This window comes from Ranitomeya variabilis, chromosome 2, assembly GCF_051348905.1.
Source record: "Ranitomeya variabilis isolate aRanVar5 chromosome 2, aRanVar5.hap1, whole genome shotgun sequence".
NCBI lineage: Eukaryota > Metazoa > Chordata > Amphibia > Anura > Dendrobatidae > Ranitomeya > Ranitomeya variabilis.
This window is the reverse complement of record NC_135233.1, coordinates 165,463,703-165,477,367: the sequence shown is the minus strand read 5'-3', so window position 1 is coordinate 165,477,367 and position 13,665 is coordinate 165,463,703. Positions and strand designations below refer to the sequence as shown.

General features: G+C 44.4%; 1 protein-coding gene across 3 annotated transcripts in view; it reads right to left on the bottom strand.

Annotated features, from left to right (window-relative positions):
- MERTK (MER proto-oncogene, tyrosine kinase) overlaps window positions 1–13,665 on the bottom strand; it is a 215,669-nt gene that overhangs the window by 92,813 nt on the left and 109,191 nt on the right. The window lies entirely within an intron of this gene.

Sequence of the window (13,665 nt, the reverse complement as noted above, 5' to 3'; positions counted from 1 at the left end):
TGCAATAATGTCATCGCACACTGGGCTCAGTGACTGGCTAGTGCAATAATGTCATCGCACACTGGGCTCAGTGACTGGCTAGTGCAATAATGTCATCGCACACTGAGCTCAATAAGTGGCTAGTGCAATGATGTCATCGCACACTGAGCTCAGTGACTGGCTAGTGCAATGATGTCATCGCGCACTGGGCTCAGTGACTGGCTAGTGCAATAATGTCATCGCACACTGGGCTCAGTGACTGGCTAGTGCAATAATGTCATCGCACACTGAGCTCAGTGAGTGGTTAGTGCAATGATGTCATCGCACACTGAGCTCAGTGACTGGCTAGTGCAATGATGTCATCGCGCACTGGGCTCAGTGACTGGCTAGTGCAATAATGTCATCGCACACTGAGCTCAATAAGTGGCTAGTGCAATAATGTCATCGCACACTGGGCTCAGTGACTGGCTAGTGCAATAATGTCATCGCACACTGAGCTCAGTGAGTGGTTAGTGCAATGATGTCATCGCACACTGAGCTCAGTGACTGGCTAGTGCAATGATGTCATCGCGCACTGGGCTCAGTGACTGGCTAGTGCAATAATGTCATCGCACACTGAGCTCAGTAAGTGGTTAGTGCAGTGCAATGATGTCATCGCACACTGAGCTCAGTGACTGGCTAGTGCAATGATGTCATCGCGCACTGGGCTCAGTGACTGGCTAGTGCAATAATGTCATCGCACACTGGGCTCAGTGACTGGCTAGTGCAATAATGTCATCGCACACTGGGCTCAGTGACTGGCTAGTGCAATAATGTCATCGCACACTGAGCTCAATAAGTGGCTAGTGCAATGATGTCATCGCACACTGAGCTCAGTGACTGGCTAGTGCAATGATGTCATCGCGCACTGGGCTCAGTGAATGGCTAGTGCAATAATGTCATCGCACACTGGGCTCAGTGACTGGCTAGTGCAATAATGTCATCGCACACTGGGCTCAGTGACTGGCTAGTGCAATAATGTCATCGCACACTGAGCTCAGTAAGTGGTTAGTGCAATGATGTCATCGCACACTGAGCTCAGTAAGTGGCTAGTGCAATGATGTCATCGCGCACTGGGCTCAGTGACTGGCTAGTGCAATAATGTCATCGCACACTGGGCTCAGTGACTGGCTAGTGCAATAATGTCATCGCACACTGGGCTCAGTGACTGGCTAGTGCAATAATGTCATCGCACACTGAGCTCAATAAGTGGCTAGTGCAATGATGTCATCGCACACTGAGCTCAGTGACTGGCTAGTGCAATGATGTCATCGCGCACTGGGCTCAGTGACTGGCTAGTGCAATAATGTCATCGCACACTGGGCTCAGTGACTGGCTAGTGCAATAATGTCATCGCACACTGAGCTCAGTGAGTGGTTAGTGCAATGATGTCATCGCACACTGAGCTCAGTGACTGGCTAGTGCAATGATGTCATCGCGCACTGGGCTCAGTGACTGGCTAGTGCAATAATGTCATCGCACACTGAGCTCAATAAGTGGCTAGTGCAATAATGTCATCGCACACTGGGCTCAGTGACTGGCTAGTGCAATAATGTCATCGCACACTGAGCTCAGTGAGTGGTTAGTGCAATGATGTCATCGCACACTGAGCTCAGTGACTGGCTAGTGCAATGATGTCATCGCGCACTGGGCTCAGTGACTGGCTAGTGCAATAATGTCATCGCACACTGAGCTCAGTAAGTGGTTAGTGCAGTGCAATGATGTCATCGCACACTGAGCTCAGTGACTGGCTAGTGCAATGATGTCATCGCGCACTGGGCTCAGTGACTGGCTAGTGCAATAATGTCATCGCACACTGGGCTCAGTGACTGGCTAGTGCAATAATGTCATCGCACACTGGGCTCAGTGACTGGCTAGTGCAATAATGTCATCGCACACTGAGCTCAATAAGTGGCTAGTGCAATGATGTCATCGCACACTGAGCTCAGTGACTGGCTAGTGCAATGATGTCATCGCGCACTGGGCTCAGTGAATGGCTAGTGCAATAATGTCATCGCACACTGGGCTCAGTGACTGGCTAGTGCAATAATGTCATCGCACACTGGGCTCAGTGACTGGCTAGTGCAATAATGTCATCGCACACTGAGCTCAGTAAGTGGTTAGTGCAATGATGTCATCGCACACTGAGCTCAGTGACTGGCTAGTGCAATGATGTCATCGCGCACTGGGCTCAGTGACTGGCTAGTGCAATAATGTCATCGCACACTGAGCTCAGTAAGTGGTTAGTGCAATGATGTCATCGCACACTGAGCTCAGTGACTGGCTAGTGCAATGATGTCATCGCGCACTGGGCTCAGTGACTGGCTAGTGCAATAATGTCATCGCACACTGGGCTCAGTGACTGGCTAGTGCAATGATGTCATCGCACACTGGGCTCAGTGACTGGCTAGTGCAATAATGTCATCGCACACTGAGCTCAGTGACTGGCTAGTGCAATAATGTCATCACACACTGAGCTCAGTAAGTGGCTAGTGCAATGATGTCATCGCACACTGAGCTCAGTGACTGGCTAGTGCAATAATGTCATCGCACACTGGGCTCAGTGACTGGCTAGTGCAATAATGTCATCACACACTGAGCTCAGTAAGTGGCTAGTGCAATGATGTCATCGCGCACTGGGCTCAGTGACTGGCTAGTGCAATAATGTCATCGCACACTGGGCTCAGTGACTGGCTAGTGCAATAATGTCATCACACACTGAGCTCAGTAAGTGGCTAGTGCAATGATGTCATCGCGCACTGGGCTCAGTGACTGGCTAGTGCAATAATGTCATCACACACTGAGCTCAGTAAGTGGCTAGTGCAATGATGTCATCGCACACTGAGCTCAGTGACTGGCTAGTGCAATGATGTCATCGCGCACTGGGCTCAGTGACTGGCTAGTGCAATAATGTCATCGCACACTGGGCTCAGTGACTGGCTAGTGCAATGATGTCATCGCACACTGGGCTCAGTGACTGGCTAGTGCAATGATGTCATCGCGCACTGGGCTCAGTGACTGGCTAGTGCAATAATGTCATCGCACACTGGGCTCAGTGACTGGCTAGTGCAATGATGTCATCGCACACTGGGCTCAGTGACTGGCTAGTGCAATGATGTCATCGCACTCTGGGCTCAGTGACTGGCTAGTGCAATAATGTCATCGCACACTGGGCTCAGTGACTGGCTAGTGCAATAATGTCATCGCACACTGGGCTCAGTGACTGGCTAGTGCAATAATGTCATCGCACACTGAGCTCAATAAGTGGCTAGTGCAATGATGTCATCGCACACTGAGCTCAGTGACTGGCTAGTGCAATGATGTCATCGCGCACTGGGCTCAGTGAATGGCTAGTGCAATAATGTCATCGCACACTGGGCTCAGTGACTGGCTAGTGCAATAATGTCATCGCACACTGAGCTCAGTAAGTGGTTAGTGCAATGATGTCATCGCACACTGAGCTCAGTGACTGGCTAGTGCAATGATGTCATCGCACACTGGGCTCAGTGACTGGCTAGTGCAATAATGTCATCACACACTGAGCTCAGTAAGTGGCTAGTGCAATGATGTCATCGCACACTGAGCTCAGTGACTGGCTAGTGCAATAATGTCATCACACACTGAGCTCAGTAAGTGGCTAGTGCAATGATGTCATCGCGCACTGGGCTCAGTGACTGGCTAGTGCAATAATGTCATCGCACACTGAGCTCAGTAAGTGGTTAGTGCAATGATGTCATCGCACACTGAGCTCAGTGACTGGCTAGTGCAATGATGTCATCGCGCACTGGGCTCAGTGACTGGCTAGTGCAATAATGTCATCGCACACTGGGCTCAGTGACTGGCTAGTGCAATGATGTCATCGCACACTGGGCTCAGTGACTGGCTAGTGCAATGATGTCATCGCACTCTGGGCTCAGTGACTGGCTAGAGTTGTGATACTTGTTGCTGATATCACCTCTCTAGTCACAACCTCTGGACCACAACAGCGGCTACAAGTCAGAACTGGACTCAGTAAGCGTGAGTACCTGATGAGTTTGTTATTTTCTGTACTTTGCACACTTTAGAAAAATCGATGAATCCAGCAGGAATGTAGTAAAATCACTAAATTTATATCTTCAATTTCTTCATGAATCACCATGATTAAGACGTTAGTTGAAACACTTTGGAAAAATCGATGAATCCAGCAGGAATGTAGTAAAATCACTAAATTTATTTCTTAATTTTCTTCATGAATCACCATGATTAAGACGTTAGTCGAAACACGTCGGAAGAACGCTGCCATGTGTGCATAATGCTGTAAGAAAGTATAACTTATTTACAAGTGGTGTACCATAGGATACAACCCTTTCCTTTTAAAAAAAAAAAAAATGAAGAAATAAATTTAGTGATTTTACTACATTCCTGCTGGATTCATCGATTTTTCTGTGGACTGAGTGCTCAACTTTTCCGTGCAGGAACAGGTGTGGAATAGCCGATATTCAGGTGAGCTATCTTTTGTTTTTTTGTGGTTACACACTTTGGGGACCACTTTACCAAAAGAGGACAACCCATTCCAAGTCTATGAGGATCTGCTAAACTTAGATAAGAAATAAAAGAGATACTTTTTGCTTTAGTTTTTTAACCTTATTTAATTTGTTCTTGAAGAGGACATTTCACTGTTTGTTTTCATGTAAACGGAGTAGCTTCTCCAATTGCTATTGTTTCACTGATTACTGAACAGTTTTCCTATTTTTTTCTCTTCACCTCCATTCCAAATTATAACCCCTGGCAATGAAAAATTTAAATTTAACTGGACATATACCACAGAACTCCTGTCATAGAGGAGAAAAAGCAAATGCCCACAGAGAACTTTTATGGTGTATGTCCAGCTGATGAAGGGAAAACTTGCATCTAATTTATTAACAGGTCATAATTTTTAAATGGGGGAACATAAAAAAAACCCACAAAACTGTTCCTGGATAATTGGAGCAGCACCAATTGGAGCAAGTACTCAGTTTAAATTTTAAAAAATTCCAGTGAAAGCTCTTCCTTAAAGGGAACCTGTTACCTGAATTTGGCGGGACCAGTTTTGGGTCATATGGGCGGGGTTTTCAGGTGTTTAATTCACCCTTTCCTTACCCGCTGGCTCCATGCTGGCCGCAATATTGGATTGAAGTTCATTCCCTGTCCTCCGGAGTACACGCCAGCGCAAGGCAATATTGCCTTGTGCAGGTGTGTACTCCGGAGGACACAACATGAACTTCAATCCAATATTGCGGCCAGCATGGAGCCAGCGGGTAAGGAAAGGGTGAATCAAACACCCGAAAACCCCGCCCATATGACCCAAAACTGGTCCCGCCAAATTCAGGTGACAGGTTCCTTTTAAGAGTATGTTCACATGCAGCATTTTTTCTGCAGCGGAAACCTTCACTCTTGGCAGTAAAAATGATGCACATAACACGCAGCCATTTGCTACATTTGCTGTTTCGTTTTTGCAGCATATTTTTTGTTGCTGCATTTTTAGGCTAATCACAAGTATGATTGATTTGTCTACAGTACATGGTAATAAAGTTAGTTTTATTCATCAAAAACCTGTAAAATTCAGCACAATTTACATACTGCATTTTAACGTTTTTGCAATTTCTCAATACTTTCAATGGGTAAAAAAAAAAAAACACCGAAAGAATTGACATGCTGCAGATTTTCAAAAACTCAAATTTAGTCATGAAAAATAGGTGCGTGTGCATGAGATTTCTGAAATCTCACTGCTTTAGCTGGAACTGGAAAATGCAGCTTCTTTTATGCCTGAAAAAAAACGCACCAAAAAATTGGTGCAAAAACACCATGAGTGAAAGTATCCTAAGGCCGTGTGTCCACGGTAAGTAAACGCTGCTTGTTTGACGCTGCAGCGTCAAACACGCAGCGTCCAGATGTTCCAGCATAGTGGAGGGGATTTTTAGAAATCCCGTGTCCACTATGCGTGGAAACCCGCACGCGGCGGGCCTGCGACTCCGGACATGCTGCGCGTCTTTTCAGATTGCAGCATGCCCGTGCTACCTGCGGCGACGCTGCGTCGCCGCAGGTAATATCACAGGGCCCTATGGCGAGGGGTGCGATGATCCCGGATGTGTACAGTACACATCCGGCATCATCGCGTCCCAGAAAGGGGGCGGGGCTTAGCACCGAGCGGCTTCGCCGCTCCGGCGATACCGCCGGCCATCCTGATCGTGGACACGCAGCCTAAGGGTGAGTTTCCACGGTCAGTAAACGCTGCGTGTTTGACCCTGCGCAGAGCTGCAGCGTCAAACACGCAGCGTCCAGATGTTCCAGCATAGTGGAGGGGATTTTTGGAAATCCCGTGTCCACTATGCGTGGAAACCCGCATCCGTCTTCCCTGCGACTCCGGACATGCTGCGCGTCTTTTCAGATCGCAGCATGTCTGTACACCTTGCAGGGACGCAGCGTCCCCGCAAGGCATATCACAGGGCCCTATGGGAGAGAGCGATCATCCGGGATGTGTACAGTTAACACATCCGGCATGATCGCGTCCCAGAAAGGGGGCGGGGCTTAGCGCCGAGCGGCTTCACCGCTGCGGCGATACCGCCAGCCATCCTGACCATGGACACATACCCTAAAAGTCCATGGGTAAAAAAACATTCAGTATACCTCCTTCAGTCTTTATTACGGATGAGGAAAAAAAAAACAGATTAAACACAGAGGCAAGATGGATGACACAAGAGAAAAACATTATTTTTACATATATATAAAACTGAGACAAAGATGTATGAATTTAGCCTAAGGGCTCACATGAGCGAATAAATCGGAGTGCAATGCAAAAAAAAAGGATTACACTTGGCTGAGTGTTATACTATGGGGCAGCTCACATCTGCGAAAACAATTGCAGCAGACTGCGAATGGCTGCCTGAATCGGATCACAGGCACCTATACAAGTCTATGGGTGCATGTGAAATATAGCAGTGCAATTACCATGGATGCCAGCAATGGAGGAGATGGAGAAATTACTTTCTCCGTCTCCTCCACACCTGTGCTGCAATTCTCTCATGTGAGAGGATCTGAGCACAGAGCATGACACTCGGCTCCCGCTCGCAACAGAGCCGTAGCTGAGGGCCATTAGCATATCGCATCCGGTGACTCCGGCCTTAAAGGGATTTTACCAATAAAGCCATTTATCTATAGAATATGTCATAAATGTCTGATAGTTGTAGGACTTTGAGACTCTCACCTATCAGTAAGATGGCATGCAAGTTTATTTTCACAACTACAATAGTCTTCATAGAAGAAGCTGCAGACATATACAATCTCCTCTCCATTTGATCTTCACTTAGGTAATGATAGACAATAAACAAGTGGCATTAAAGAAGACTTTTCATAACATTTTTCATGTCGAATTGGACACACGATGTAATTGTGGCTACACAGTGAAATAAAGGGTTAATGTTTTTTATTTTATTTTATTTCACCTCTCCATTGCAAAGATATTAGCAGGTAAAGCATTTGGCCAATAATGAGTTAATTTATGTTAAGTCCAAGTGGGTGTAATCAAATAGGTTTCTCCAGGGGATGTACTTACTTTCCCTGTAAGACGCTGACCAATCATAAGCAGACAACAACACACTGGGGAAAGAAGAACACGCCCCAGCTTAGAGCAGTTTCTCAATGAGTGAGATGTAATGATAAACAGCTCTGATCTCCTGGTCTAACTTCCTGCATGATTAGAAAGTGCTGGGAGTAGAGCACAGATAACCATCACCTTTTAGATAAGGTTCCAAGAGTCAGTGTGGTGGGAGAAACAGCACAGTAAAGTTTAGCTCTGTCATGTTCCATACTCTATCAGTTCTCCTCGCACAGTACTGTCACATCTGGTGTAGTGCCCCTCCTCCCATCTACTGCCTGAGATGAGAGGTCAAAGCGGTCAGTAATCTCACTCGTGTACATTGTGCTCTCAACAACTTGTAAATTGCTCTGCAGTGAGAACAAAGAAATATATCCTGAGCACAACAGACACATGTGATTACTGGCACCTTTGAGCAGTCATACAGGCTGAGTGGAGGTGTAGGGGAGGGAAGTTGGGGGGGTAGTACAGCAAAAGTAACAGTGCTATGAGAGGAGGAGCACTGACAGAATGGTTTGCAATGTAACACAGCTAAACTCAGCTGTGCTGCCCCTCACCACATACTGACTGTCCTGAGCTCGGTGACTGGCTAGTGCAATGATGTCATCGTGCACAGAGATCAGTGACTGGCTAGTGCAATGATGTCATCGTGCACGGAGATCAGTGACTGGCTAGTGCAATAATGTCATCGTGCACGGAGATCAGTGACTGGCTAGTGCAATAATGTCATCGTGCACAGAGATCAGTGACTGGCTAGTGCAATGATGTCATCGTGCACGGAGATCAGTGACTGGCTAGTGCAATAATGTCATCGTGCACAGAGATCAGTGACTGGCTAGTGCAATGACGTCATCGTGCACGGAGATCAGTGACTGGCTAGTGCAATGATGTCATCGTGCACAGAGATCAGTGACTGGCTAGTGCAATGATGTCATCGTGCACGGAGATCAGTGACTGGCTAGTGCAATAATGTCATCGTGCACGGAGATCAGTGACTGGCTAGTGCAATAATGTCATCGTGCACAGAGATCAGTGACTGGCTAGTGCAATGATGTCATCGTGCACGGAGATCAGTGACTGGCTAGTGCAATAATGTCATCGTGCACAGAGATCAGTGACTGGCTAGTGCAATGATGTCATCGTGCACGGAGATCAGTGACTGGCTAGTGCAATAATGTCATCGTGCACAGAGATCAGTGACTGGCTAGTGCAATGATGTCATCGTGCACGGAGATCAGTGACTGGCTAGTGCAATAATGTCATCGTGCACAGAGATCAGTGACTGGCTAGTGCAATGACGTCATCGTGCACGGAGATCAGTGACTGGCTAGTGCAATAATGTCATCGTGCACAGAGATCAGTGACTGGCTAGTGCAATGATGTCATCGTGCACGGAGATCAGTGACTGGCTAGTGCCAGTTCAACATGAAAAATTTGATAAACGTTCTTCTTGAAATGAAAATAAAAACAAACAGTGTACTCACTGCTCCGTCGCCCTCACAAAACGTACGTGTTATAGAGCATTATACCTTAGAAATATTGTAACATGAGGCTGCATCTCTATCGAAAATTAGTACCTGCTTCAAGACAAATGTTGTTGCTATACCAAAATCAAAATAAGAATATATAAGTATTACAGAAAAAAATCCTTGCACAGCAAAATCAACAAAAGCCACTGAGAAGGCAGACTTGCTTTCTATGGTGAGGGGACCGGAGCTTCTTTGGGGTCCTATACAGTAGGAAGTGTACAGTAATGAAATAAATCTGACAGTAGCTAGAATGTGAAATAGAAGCTCATCCTGGCACAGTGTCACAGGTAAGTGTGCCGCAGAGTGGTGCTACTATAGCCATCCAGCATATGCAGGTTATTCAGGCTGCGCTCACTGATATGTCACACCATGATGCACCCGCTGGCTTCTCAAGATGTCAAATGCTTATTGGTTTGATCTTCCTGCCCTAGGAATTATAGGCCGGATGTGGTTGAGCTTTACAATAGAAGAGCAAATGACATTTTAAGTAAATGCCATTGTAAAGCCCCCCCATACACATTAGACTAACATCGCCCGAAGAAGCCATTTATAACATGACTTCAAAAGCAGCAGTTCACTTTAACCGTAGGTGTACATAAAGGTCACAAGAACAGACTGCTTAGGAAATTGGGCATACATGGGGCAATTTACCTAAATTCAAAGGTATAATTCTGTGGATGTTGTAAATGTTAGATTTAAAGTACTAATATGGTGCTACTAGCCGGACTTGGCTGCATGCCCATCAGCTTTATTACTTTGGCTAATCCTTTCCTTAGTATTTTTAACTTTCCATTGTTAAAAAATAGAACAAAATGTCATGACCTGTAGTATAACCAAGAGTAGTTTTTAGTGAAGGAGGGGTTAAAGTGAGATTATTCGGAACCAGCCAAATACTTTAGGCATCGTAACAGTCAAAGCAGATAAAAGAACTCACACCGATTTCTGCAGACTCTGCCTACGTATAATATGCCTACGTATAATACATTTCTATACATATAATGTCACATAATTCAGGGGGCACTGGTGCTATGTGACAAGTAGAGAGCTGCAGTGGCGTCAGCCTTGTCTGCTGGCTTTTACATTCATTAGTACAGTGTTCCCCAACTCCGGTCCTCAAGAGCCACCAACAGGCCATGTTTTCAGGATTTCCTTAGTAGTGCACAGGTGATAATTGCATCACCTGGACAGGCAAGCATTCAATGACCTGTGCAATACTAAGGAAATCCTCAAAACATGACCTGTTGGTGGCTCTTGAGGACCGGAGTTGGGGAACACTGAGATTAGTAGAACAGCAGGAGCAATAACCAAGGAGTGCTAAAGAGAAACAAGTATTCTGGGGAAAACATTGATCTTGCCTAAGAAATAAAGCTTGAATTAGCAATATTTTAGATATTTTTTCAATATTTCACCTTCTTCCTGTGATGTTCATTAACCTCTTAAACACTAAACTATTTTAAAACATGAGGACCAGGCTGGGATTTTAAAAAACTTTTTTTTTCAGTGCAGCATTTTAAGAGCCATATTTTTTTTTCCCACCATTGTAGTTATATTAGAAAGATTTTTTTTTACCACTGGTTACTGGTTTTAAAAAAAAGTTTATTTTATTCTGTGGGTTGATACAAACACAGCAATGCCAAATAAGTGTTGTTATAACTTTAGTAATTTAGCAAAATATAAACATGTTTCATGGGAAAAAAAAAATCTTTTTTGTGTCATTGCTTTCCGACACTCAATCTTTTTTTTTTAAGTTTTCGGTCTACTTAGCCATATGAAGGCTTGTTTTTTGTGGGTCTAGTTAAAGTTCTTTTTCTTACCACTTTGGGTTAAATGTCATTTACTGATTAAAAATTGATGCAGAAATTTTATTTTGTGACTTTTTTTACAATCTACATTTCTCAATGTAATAAATGCGAGGAATGGCAGATGCAGGCACTTCTCACAAAATTAGAATATCATCAAAAAGTTAATTTATTTTGGTTCTTCAATACAAAAAGTGAAACTCATATGTTATATAAAGTCATTACAAACAGAGTGATCTATTTCAAGAGTTTATTTCTGTTAATGTTGATGATTATGGCTTACAGCCAATGAAAACCCAAAAGTCATTATCTCAGTAAATTAGAATACTTTATAATATCAGCTTGAAAAATGATTTTAACATGCAAAATGTTGGCCTACTGAAATGTATGTTCAGTAAATGCACTCAATACTTGGCCGCGGCTCCTTTTGCATGAATTACTGCATCAATGCGGCGTGGCAAACAGGAGATCAGCCTGTGGCACTGCTGAGGTGTTATGGAAGCCCAGGTTGCTTTGATAGCAGCCTTCAGCTCGTCTGTATTATTGTGTCTGGTGTCTCTCATCTTCCTCTTGACAATAACACATAAATTCTCTATGGGGTTAAGGTCAGGTGAGTTTGCTGGCCAATCAATCGCAGTGATACTGTTGTTTTTACATCAGGTATTGGTACTTGTGGCAGTGTGGACAGGTGCCAAGTCCTGCTTGGGAATGAAATTTCCATCTCTAAAAAGCTTGACAGCAAGGGGAAGCATGAAGTGCTCTAAAATTTCCTGGTAGATAGCTGCGCTGACTTTGGTCTTGATAAAACACAGTGGACCTACACCAGCAGATGACATGGCTCCCCAAACCATCACTGATTGTGGAAGCTTCACACTAGACCTCAAGCGGCTTGGATTGTGTGCCTCTCCATTCTTCCTCCAGACTCTGGGATCTTCCAAATGAAATGCAAAATGTACTTTCCTTTTGGAGTGTGTCAATGACTGCCTTCTGGACATCGTCAAGTCAGCAGTCTTCCCCATTATTGTGGAGCCTACTAAAACAGACTAAGGGACCTTTTTAAACACTTAGGAAGCCTTTGCAGATTATTTTTGTTAATTACCGTATACACTGTGTTCCAAATTATTATGCAAATAATAATTCCTTATATTTTCTCTAAACTACCTATCTGAATTGCAGTCATTGTTATTTTCCAGTCATCTACTATTCTAGCATAATTGCAATGTTTTGGAACAAACTGCCTATGAAAACAGTATCTTTTTAAAAAAAAATAAACACTCAAAATGCATGTTCCAAATTATTATGCACAGCAGAGTTTTCAACCTTTTTTTTTTTATTTTGAACAAAAAAATGGTCAATTGTGAAGTTATAAGCATTATCAGCTTATTACAAAATGAAATCAAACAGTTTTCAAGTGAAAACTTTATTCTAGGTGATGTTACATTTGCACATAGGACCCCTTGTTCGAAAGAAGCTTCTGAACTCTCTCGTCCATTGAATTTGTCAGTTTTTGGATGGTTTCTGCTTCAATTGTTTTGCATGTGGACAGAATACCCTCCCAGAGCTGTTGCTTACTGTAGATGTGAACCGCCTCCCGCCATCATAGACACTCCTTTTGATGATGCTCCAGAGGTTCTCAATGGGGTTGAGGTCAGGGGAAGATGGTGGCCACACCATAAGTTTGTCCTCTTTTATGCCCATAGCAGCCAGAGATGCAGATGTGTTTTTTGCAGCATGAGACGGTGCATTATCATGCATGAAAATGATCTTGCTGCGGAAAGCACGGTTCTTCCTCTTGAACCATGGCAGGAAGTGTTGTTGTAGAAACTCCACATAGATTATGGAGTTCATCTTTACCCCTTCAGGGATCATAAAGGGGCAAACAATCTCTCTCCCCATGATTCCAGCCCAAAACATTACTCCACCTCCTCCTTGTTGGCGCCTTAGCTGTGTTTTCATGGGGTGTCCATCAACCAGCCATCCTCCACTCCATCCATCTGGACCATCGAGCGTTGCATGGCACTCATCGGTGAACAAAACAGTTTGGAAGTCAGTCTTCATGTATCGTTTGGCCCACTGGAGCCGTTTCTGCTTGTATGCAGCGGATAGAGGTGGTCGACAGGATGGCTTACGCACAGCTGCAAACCTCTGAAGGACCCTGCATCTTGTTGTTCTGGGGACGTTGGAGGCACCAGCAGCTTAAAAAACTTGTCTGCTGCTATGACAAGGCATTTTTGCAGCTGCTTTTTTAACCTTACGCAATTGCCTGTTGGAAAGAGTCCTCAATTTTTCCTTATCAACACGCACACGTGTGTGCTGGTAATCAGCCACATACTTCTTGATTGTGCGATAATCACGATGAAGTGTCTTGGCAATGTTGATTGTAGTCATGCCTTGACCTAAATACTCCACAATTTGTTGCTTCTCAGCAGCCGACACATCCTTTTTCTTTCCCATTTTGGCAAAAAATGTAGGCTGCTTAATAATGTCGAACAGCCTTATTAAGTAGTCTTGCCTTTATTTGGACACACCGGCCAAACTAATTTGCACAGGTATCTGCAATTGCTTTCAGTGATATAAAGAGCCCTGACACACATCACCATCAATGAGTTTAAATGACAAACAAAAAAATTCTAACCTTATCACTCCTAAACTCTTTGTGCATAATAATTTGGAACACAGTGTATACTTGAGTATAAGCCGAGATTTT